Source organism: Podarcis muralis, chromosome 2, assembly GCF_964188315.1.
Source record: "Podarcis muralis chromosome 2, rPodMur119.hap1.1, whole genome shotgun sequence".
NCBI classification, from domain to species: Eukaryota; Metazoa; Chordata; class Lepidosauria; order Squamata; family Lacertidae; genus Podarcis; species Podarcis muralis.
Window position 1 is genome coordinate 122228401 of NC_135656.1, and position 8842 is coordinate 122237242.

Consider the following 8842-nt stretch of genomic DNA (forward strand, 5'->3'; position numbering starts at 1 on the left):
TGGACTGGTCATTTCTTTGTCAGAGGGCAAAGGGGCAAATTTAGCTGGGGATCAAATACTCCCCCCCCCCACTGTACCTTCATTACTTTAATACATACCGTATTTTTAGCTCCATAAGATGCACCTGACCATAAGGCGCACCTAGTTTTTAGAGGGGGAATGCAAGTAAAAAAACATAATTTAAACGGAGCGCTGAGCAGGGCCTGTATGCATCCCAGGCTCTGCTCAGTGCTCCCTTTCATGAGCTGCGTGGAGCGTATGTGTGGCTCTTGGGGGCTTTTGCCCCAGGAGGGAGAAGGGCAGCCCGACAGTGACAGGCTGCCCTTCTCCCTCCTCAGGGAAAAGCCCCCAAGAGCCACACACACACTCCGCGCACCTCTTTAAAGGGAGCGTGGCTCTTGGGCGCTTTTGCAAGAGGTGGGGGAAGTGAGAAAGCCATGCTCTGTCCCTTCCCCCACCTCCCGCAAAAGCCACGGATAGCCGTGCGAAGCCGCTGCAGGGGTTCCCGCTCCCCTGCGAAGGGTTTGCGTGGCTAAGCCAGAAGCTAGAACAACGAGAGGGAGCGCTGCGCAGCATTCCCTCTCGCTCTTCTGGCTTCTGGGGTAGCCCGCAAAGCTGCATTTGCTCCATAGGATGCACACACATTTCCCCTTTTTAGGAGGGGAAAAGTGCGTCTTATAGAGCAAAAAACACGGTAGCTAAACAAATTTACAAATGAACACCAGAACATTGTATGCACTCCGTACATTTAAAATTGCTTTTACCCTTTGAGTTTTTTGATGTGAAGGAGTGAGCCCTGAGTGAAATACTTTCCACACTCCATACATTTAAATGGGATTCCCCCTGTTTGTTGATGTTTTGCATGGGTTCTACTATCAGTGAAAGTCTTTCCTTGTGTGAGTTTGTTGAAGCAAAGTAAGTTGTGCCTTCTAACAAACTCTTTCCACACTCCATACATTTAAATGGTTTATACCTGAGAAGATTTATTGCTCAGAGAAGCCTGGCGTCTGGCCCGCTTTCGCTGCGCCAGGCCTCCGCATTCCAGAGTCCACATTCCAATGCTCTGAGCAAAAGCAGAGTCCAGCAGCGGTCAGAGAAAGCTGCTGTCTTCCGTGCTTCTTCAGTGTGCTTAAACAGAGTCCACACAGGATTCTAGTAACTAAAAGCAGCTTTATTTATAGCAGAACTATCCATTGTCTAATACAGCGCACAGCAACGTGAAAACACGTCCGCTCTCTTCAAAAGCGAAAGTAGAGAGAACACAAAGGCTGGAGACTCTCGGAAGTGACACAGAATCTCCCCCCACCCCACAGTAGGCAGGACGTACACTCTGAGCTGTTTAACCCTGTAAGCTCAGGTTCTCCTCACACCCCCTCTCACCCTGCGCTACTGTGGGGCAAGTAAGTAACAGAACTTACCCCAACTCCAAACTACCACAGAACTCCCCATGATGCTGGAAGCTCAAAGGTTTGGTAAAACCGTCAGCCAAGTTATCGTGACTAGCACAATACTTCAGCCGTATCAAACCTGACTGAACACTCTGGCACACATTCTGGAAACGTGTGTCTAGATGCTTGGTTCTGGCCTTAAATTGCCCAGATTCAGCTAACTTTAAACAGGGTTGATTGTCTTCCCAAACCGTGATGGGCAAGCTACAATCCCCAATACTTTCTGCTTGCTGGCTGTCTTTCACGTAGCTCGCTTCTATGGGTGTCCGAACTCCTGCACAATCAGACATTCTGAACTTCTCAAGCAACTGCTCAGTCTTGCCTTTCTGACTGAGCAAGAAGCTACCATCCTCAGTTCTAGCTATCTCCACGCCCAGGTAGATTTTTACTGCACCTAGGTTCTTGAGCTGAAACCGCTTTCCAAGCTCTTTGGCAAACTTCTGCACCTGTTTGTCTGCCCTTGCAACAAAAATGATGTCATCGACGAAGAATAACACCATTTCCTGTGAGTCTCCTGACCCTCTAAGGTACAGGCAACTGTCAGCAAGACTCTTTCTGAAACCTAGCTTCTCCAAAGCTTCATTCAGGCACAAATTCCAATTCCTGGCCGATTGCTTCAGGCCGTAAATTGACTTGTGAAGTTTCCATACAGTACCTTGCTCATTGCCCTCAAACCCTGGAGGAGGAAGCATATACAGATCCTCCTGGAGGTCTGAGTTCAAGTAGGCAACATCCACATCAAAGTGATCAACCAGCAAACCTCTTTGTGCAGCAATGGCCAAGTGCACAAGCAGAGATTCACTTCTGGAGGTGGGAGCATAAACTTCCGTATAATGCAACCCCCTTTGCTGCATGAATCCTCTCGCTACTAACCTGGCCTTGTACTGCGGTTCTCCAGTTGCTGTGGGTTTAAGACGGTAAACCCAACGGCTACTCACGGCCTGTTTGCCCACCGGCAAGTTCGTGACGGAGAACACACCTAGAGACTCCATTGAGCTCATCTCCTTCTGCATCGCCTCATGCCATTTCCTGTCTTCTTCCTGAGGCAGTTTCTGAACATCCTCAAAACTCTTGGGTTCACACTGTGCCATACCAACCCACACACTAGTGACTGCAAACCTTTCAGGGGGCTTCCCCTTCGTCGTCCGAGCTGATCGGCGCAACACTACTTCAGGAACCCCCTGTGACCCATTGTTCCATTTGCTGTTTTCTCTTCTCTACTTTAATATTTCATTCCATACCTTCTTATAGTTGAATTCTTGTTAATATTTCTGCAGAGTTTGATGCCTAGGTATTTTATTCTTTCAGACCCCAGGCCCATACCTGTTATGTTGTTTATTACATTTTTTCCGGCTACATTTACATTAAAATACATCATTTCTGATTTTGTTATATTTACCCCTAATCCAGAATATTCCTCAAAATCTTTGAATATTATCTTTATGACCCCTAATCCAGGATATTCCTCAAAATCTTCGAATATTATCTTTATTTCTTTTATCCCTTCCTTAGGATTTGTTATGATTCCAATAATATCATCTGCAAACAAATTGATTTTCATCTCCTCTTTCCCAATCTTATAGACCTCTATCCTTCCACAGTTCCTTATCCTTTCCTTCTAGTTGTTCTATAGGCATTATATATAGGAACGGCGAAAGAGGACACCCCTGCCGAACGCCTCTGCGTATTGGGAAAGGTTGGGAGTATTCCCCATTAACTCTCCCCACTGCTGTTCTTTCCTTATATAGTTCTTGTATCGCGAACCGATAAACCTCTCCTATTCCATATTTTGTAATTATTTCCCATAAAAATTCCCGTGAGAGTGTATCAAATGCTTTAAAGACATCTAATTTCAGTAGCCCAAACTTTTTTACTTGTCCGTGATATTGATCTTCTTTTATTATTTGGGGGATGCCATAATTTTGGCGAAGATTTTATAATCTTGGTTTAATAGACTCATAGGTCCATATGAACCTACTTCTTTAGGGTCTTTGTTTGGTTTTAAGATTACCATTATTTCTGCCTTTCTCCATGTTTCTGGGGCCTTTCCCCCTTCTAGGTTACTGTTAAAAAGTTGTAGTTCCGGGGCCAAAATTTCTACCATTTCCTTATAAAATTTGGCTGTAAAACCTTATGTTATGTCGTTATTATGCAGTTTTTGTGCGTAAGGTTTCATTGGGCTTTCTTGCCTTAAAGTAGCCTGGCATACATCTCGACTCACCCACACTCTTTTCCCTTGGAAACTCAACTCTTTAATTTCCTTCAAAGTCTGGTATACCTGCTGTTGCAGCTTCTCTCTAGAAAATGTAACTATTACATTCCTAGGGGATTTTCTGCCCTTAGGCCCTCGGCAGCAATGGGCTCGTTCCACTTTTTTTTCATCTTCCTGGGCTATCTCTTTAGCTTGAATTGCTAATTGCTTCACCCCCTTAATTTTGACTCCTTCAAGCATTACAATAATATAAATCCTAGTTAAAATATTTTAAAAGACTTCCACCGCATTCACCGCACGTCTCTTAGTTATCTTGCTCGTCTTTACATCTGTTCTTCAATCATTTCCCTTCCTTAGGTTCTTTCATAATCCGTCAAATCCTTATGTTCTCTGTATTCTTAACAAGCTTAGTCTAAGGACAGCCAAACTTTCACATTTGAGCACTGCTTGTATAAATATTCATTTAAGCACTCCCATTGTTTCTGTATTATAGTTTTGGATTTATGCCTTATTAAATCCGTCAATTTTGCTAACTCCAGGTACTCACATAGTTTACTTAACCAGTCCTCTTTTGTTGGGATATAATTTCCTTTCCAATGACTGGCTACCAACATTTTCGCTGCTGTTGTTGCATACAGAAAGATGTTTATTTTGTCTTTGGGGATATGCTTACTCAAGATTCCTAGTAAATATGCTTTTGCCCTCCTGATATATGATATAATTCTCTCTTAATGAATACTAAGCTGTAAAATTTATATTTTTCCCCCAAAACTTTTTCCAAACTCCAGAATCAATTGTATATCCTAAATCCCGTTCCCACTTTAGAATATTCTCTCCTTTGACTTCTTGATCTGGGAGGACTTTATCTAATAATCTATATATTTTAGAGAGTGTTTTTTGATTATTTTGTAAAACCTCTCTTTCTAATTTTGATATTTTATTTCCCAAATCCCCTAGTTTTTATATCTTTATTGTATGTAGCCTTAACTTGGAAATATTCTAACCAATTTATTCCCAGTATTTTGAGTTCTTCGTATTCTTTTAATTTGATACAGTGGTACCTCGGGTTACATACGCTTCAGGTTACATACTGTCAGGGGTTCAGGAGCAGAGGCGAGGGCAAGGGAGGAAACAGAGAGCGAGGGGGAGGAGTCCGAAGAAAAGATGAGTGATGACGACGACCCGAGATCTCCGAGTCTTTCCAGTGAATCAGAAGATTCACAGAAAGGAGCGCCAGTGGCCAGAGCAAGGGGGGAGCCTAGGGGGACACCCCAGGAAGAAAGGTCCAGAGGGGGTTCAGAGGGCAGCAGTTGGAAATCGGGGCCAGCATCCCCAACAGAGCGCAGTGGAGAGGAAGGGCGCCAGGTATCGAGCTCCGGCAGCTCGCCGCAGGGGGGAGGGCATGAGTCAGGAGTGGCCACACCCCCATCGGGGAGCGAAGAAACGGTCAAGCGGAAAGTGGAAGGTTGGGCGCGCGCGCCAAGTTCAAATGCACAGGAAGGCGGCGCAGTAAGCAGCCCGGAAAGGGAGCCAGGTCCTAAAGCCCAACGCAAGGAGACAGAAGGGTCCGGGGGGTCAGCGTCAGAAGAGTCTAGGAAGGAAGAGACCACGGGGGGCAGAGGGACCCAGAGAAGAACGGTCAGGCGGAAAAGGTGGAGTAAGGCTAGGGTATTAAGTTGGTGTACAGGAGGCGGGGACTCAGACGGAGCTTCGCCGGTCTAGCTTATAAGACGTAGAGCTGCACGCGGCAGCTTGGAAATGGAGACTGTAACTCAATAAAGACTTTTATAAAGTGAACGCTGGCTAGCGTGATCCTCTGTGAGCTAGGATCTGGGAGCAGCTCTGACACATACGCTTTAGGTTACAGACTCCGCTAACCCAGAAATAGTGCTTCAGGTTAAGAACTTTGCTTCAGGATGAGAACAGAAATCGTGCTCCGGCGGTGCGGCAGCAGCAGGAGGCCCCATTAGCTAAAGTGGTGCTTCAGGTTAAGAACAGCTTCAGGTTAAGTACGGACCTCCGGAACGAATTAAGTACTTAACCTGATGTACCACTGTATTTTCATTCATTCCTTCTGCTAAATCTCGTAAGTTGGCCAGGCAATTTTTTTTTTAATGTCGAGGTTGCCTCTATTGGAGAGGTACACCTTGGAGTTCTTTCTATAATTCTCTCTTTTGTTCTCTCCCATAAGTCAAATAGGGCCTTTCTCACACGGCGGTTCGTAAATCCTTTATGCAATTGTATTTTCCCATAGAATAAATATCCATGCCAACCCTGCATTTTGTCCGAGCCTTCTAGTTCCAAAACTTCATTATCTTTTAGTAACATCCACTCTTTCACCCAACTCCAGCACTCTGCTTCAAAATACAGTGGTGCCCCGTAAGACGAATGCCTCGCAAGACGGAAAACCCGCAAGACGAAAGGGTTTTCTGTTTGCGAGTTGCTTCACAAGACGAATTTCCCTATGGGCTTGCTTCGCAAGAAGAAAGCCCATAGGGAAATCTCCGGGGACCTCTTTTAAATGCTGGCGGTGGGGAGCAAAGCCTCCCCCCCCTCCGGCCTTCAGAAGAGGTCCAGGAAGGCCGGCGGGGGCCGAAAGGCTTTGCTCCCCACCGCCAGCATTTTAAAAGCAGTCCGGGATAGCAGGGAAGCGCTTCCCGCTATCCCGGACGGCTTTTGAAGGCAGGCGGGGGGGAGCAAAGACTTTTGCCCCCCGCCGGCCTTCAGAAGAGGTCCTGGACCTCTTCTAAAGGCCGGCGGGGGGCAAAAGTCTTTGCTCCCCCCTGCCTGCCTTCCCGGGAGAGCGGACGGCTTTTGAAGGCAGGCGGGGGGGAGCAAAGACTTTCGCCCCCTGCCCGCCTTCAGAAGAGGTCCTGGACCTCTTCTGAAGGCTGGCGGGGGGCGAAAGTCTTTGTCCCCCCTGCCTGCCTTCCCAGGGGCTTTTAAATCGCCCTGGACAGCGGAGAAGTCCTCCACTGTCCCGGGGCGATTTTAAAATGCCGCCCGCCAGCATTTTAAATCGCACTGGACAGCGGAGAAGTCCTCCGCTGTCCCGGGGTTTTTTAAAATGCTGGGGGTGGGAAGAAAAGCCCTTGTCCCCCCCCCCCCAGCCTTCAGAAGAGGTCGGGGGACAGACTGTCCCCGGACCTGGTCTGAAGGCGGTTTCCATAGGAACGCATTGATTGATTTTCAATGCATTCCTATGGGAAACCGTGCTTCGCAAGAAGAAAAACTCGCAAGAAGAAAAAACTTGCGGAACGAATTAATTTCGTCTTGCGAGGCACCACTGTATCTTCTTAAATCTGGGACTGCAAATCCCCCCGTTTCTTTTGGCCCCATCATTATTTCTGATTTTATTCTGGCTTTCTTGCCTTGCCATATAAAATTGGCAAGGTCTCTTTGCCAGCTTTTAAAATATTTTGTCCCAATTATTATTGGGATAGATTGAAATAAAAATAGGATTATCTTTCTGTGTGAACGTAAACAAAGATCCTTGGAGACTCTGGCAGAAGTTGAACAAACAAGAAAGATTTATTTTACAGAACAAAGTTGAAAAAAGCAAAGGATGTGTCAGGAGATAATGTTCTTTCAGGAAACAGTAAACCTATTAATAAATGTCCATTAAACTTTAATTAGTTTAATGTTAAGTAAACGTCCAGTGCGCTTCCAACGCCATAAATCTTATCTCAGCAGAGAATTTCGTGCAGCGGTTGAAGAAGGCAGGAGAGTCAGTACATTTCAATGAAGAATCCTGGAGCAAGCACTTTGGAACTCAGGAAAAAAAACTTTATTTACAAAAGAAAAACCCTGGCGATAAAGCACACATGCTTTTATCTCCGGCATAAAGAAAACTTTACTCTTAATTTAACTCATATTAGCAAACATGCCCATGGCCACAAACTGAGTCTGCGAGTCAGGTGGGGGGGGGAGAAAAAAAACAAGGGTGAACTGACTATTTATACAAACTAATTCACATTCCTGGATGCTTAATGACTTCCAGCTGCTCAGTGATTAGAGCGACTTGTTACCTCTTAACCCTTTAGTACCAACAATAAATTGTACTAAATTTAGTGTGTGTTACAGGCTTCTAAACAAAGTAGTAAATGCACAGCTTCTTTTAAACTTCTCTTGCTTTTTAAAAGTTATTCCTCTTCGATGTTACAGGTGTCTAGAGAGGGTGGCCAATGCTGAGCTTATTTCCAGTTATTTCACTTCAGCTGCTTAATTTAGCTGTTGCAGCTTAATATTTTGATTCTTAAACAAGGTGGTACTTTCTGTCAGTTTCCACGCTCCTGAGGTACTTCTGACAGTATAGAAGACCCAGGGGGTCACCACACCCTTCATAACTGGTCTGGGATTCTTCTCTTTCTAGAAGATCTTTCCCTTCCTGACTTAAATGAGACCCAAGTAGAAAGTATCCTCACAGCTTCTACTTCTACTACTGAAGCTGATGGAAGGCACTCCGGGCCACCGAGGCCGCCTGAGCCTTGAGCGACAGCAAAGTCTCCAGGAGTACCCCAAGCTGTGAACCTGCTCCTTTGGAGGAAACGTGACCCCGTGAAGAGCAGGTGGCCTAGGGAACCACCCACTAACAGTGCCTCGGTCTTATCTGGATTGAGCTTAAGTTTGTTGTCTCTCTCCAGTCCATTACAGCGGCAAGACACTGGTCCAGCACTTCCACTGCCTCACCTGCAGATGTAAAGGAGAAACAGAGCTGAGTGTCATCAGCATACTGCTGACAACGTACTCCAAACCTCCAGATAAGCCCACCCAGCAGTTTCATGTAGATGTTTAACAACCTAGGGGATAGGCTAGAGCCCTGCGGAACCCCACATTGAAGGTTGCATGGGGCTGAAAATCACTCCCCATGTACCACCTGGCTTACTTCTGACCTGGCTTACTTCTCAGCAGATGTGCCAACTTGAATAAAATAATAGGAGGGCCCAGGCAATCACTGTCCAGCAGAATTGATCATATGATGCCGTGCACACACACTATTTGAATGGCAGTGCCAGTTTGGGGGTGCCAGGACCCCACAAATATTTTGTTGGCAAAGCCGATCAGCCCCTAGGAGTTGGCTCTTGTGCGTCAGAACCGCAAAGGGCTGGGCTGCAGATTCTTCCGGCCGGATCTCTGCAACTACTGAGAAGAGTTGAGTGCTGACCATTCCTGGCTCCCTGGA